The following is a 978-nucleotide window of genomic DNA, read 5'->3' as shown; positions in this document are numbered from 1 at the left end:
CCAACAACAACAAAAGCAGCCAGGGTTCGGTCCCCGACAGACACATCTGCTCAAAACATGGAACCCCCCTGTTAGGAGGTTTGCTTGGAAGACTGAGTAGCGAACCAGTCAGGAGAAGGAAGGGATGCGGCCGTCGGTGAGTCGGTCCAAAAAAAGGATAAGTTTGTGCACACCGAGATGGCGGGGCTGGGAAGGGCGAATTGTTGGAGTGGTTACGGAGTGGTTAACTGGAGTGGTGCGCTGAGACGTGGTGCTGTCGGACCCTATCTGACAGTCAGGAGCACCCACCGTCCCACTGCTCTCCACTGGCGCGCAAACGTGTCCTAACACTAGAACACAAACGGTCTATTCATTTGGTCCGACAGCTACCGATCCGACCCGCAGATGGCACAGACAGAGCCAACAACCGGTACAATTGCCTCCGTACCCCAGTGGGGTGGGTGCCGCCCACAGTATCAGAGAGGACTCAAGTGACGGTTCGATTACAAATCGCCTTGTTGTGCACACCGTATGCGCCGGTGGCATCAGCTTTCTGGCGATCTCGTTCCACAATCAGAGAGATCTGCTAGAATGCCAGAGAGGTTAAGGGGGAAGACTTAATATCTTCTGACGAAAGTCGCGTGGGTTCGAGCCCCTCTTTTAGTAGAAGTCCCACTGGCAAGCATTTGGTGTTAGTCCTCTGTATCCCGAGTGCACGACCGGTGAACGACCTGGGTATGGCGTGGCTACGGAGTGTGTTAACTGCAACCCACATCGAGACCCGTTTCCATGCTTACGTCGGAAATAGTGGGAAATTTGAGAAGGTCCTTGCCATGTCGTGAAAGATCAGAATCCAAAAGAAATGGTACCAAGGTCGGATCCAGGGTGGTCCGATCCGCACAGACAGGTAGATAGCACCAATAACCGAAATGGTTGCCTCCGTGGCTAGTGGCCTGAGCGCCGACCACAACATCTGCGACGACCTGGAATGCGGTGGTT

This window comes from Gregarina niphandrodes (assembly GCF_000223845.1).
Source record: "Gregarina niphandrodes unplaced genomic scaffold scaffold00132, whole genome shotgun sequence".
Classification (NCBI taxonomy): domain Eukaryota; phylum Apicomplexa; class Conoidasida; order Eugregarinorida; family Gregarinidae; genus Gregarina; species Gregarina niphandrodes.
Note: the sequence above shows the minus strand (reverse complement) of the source record.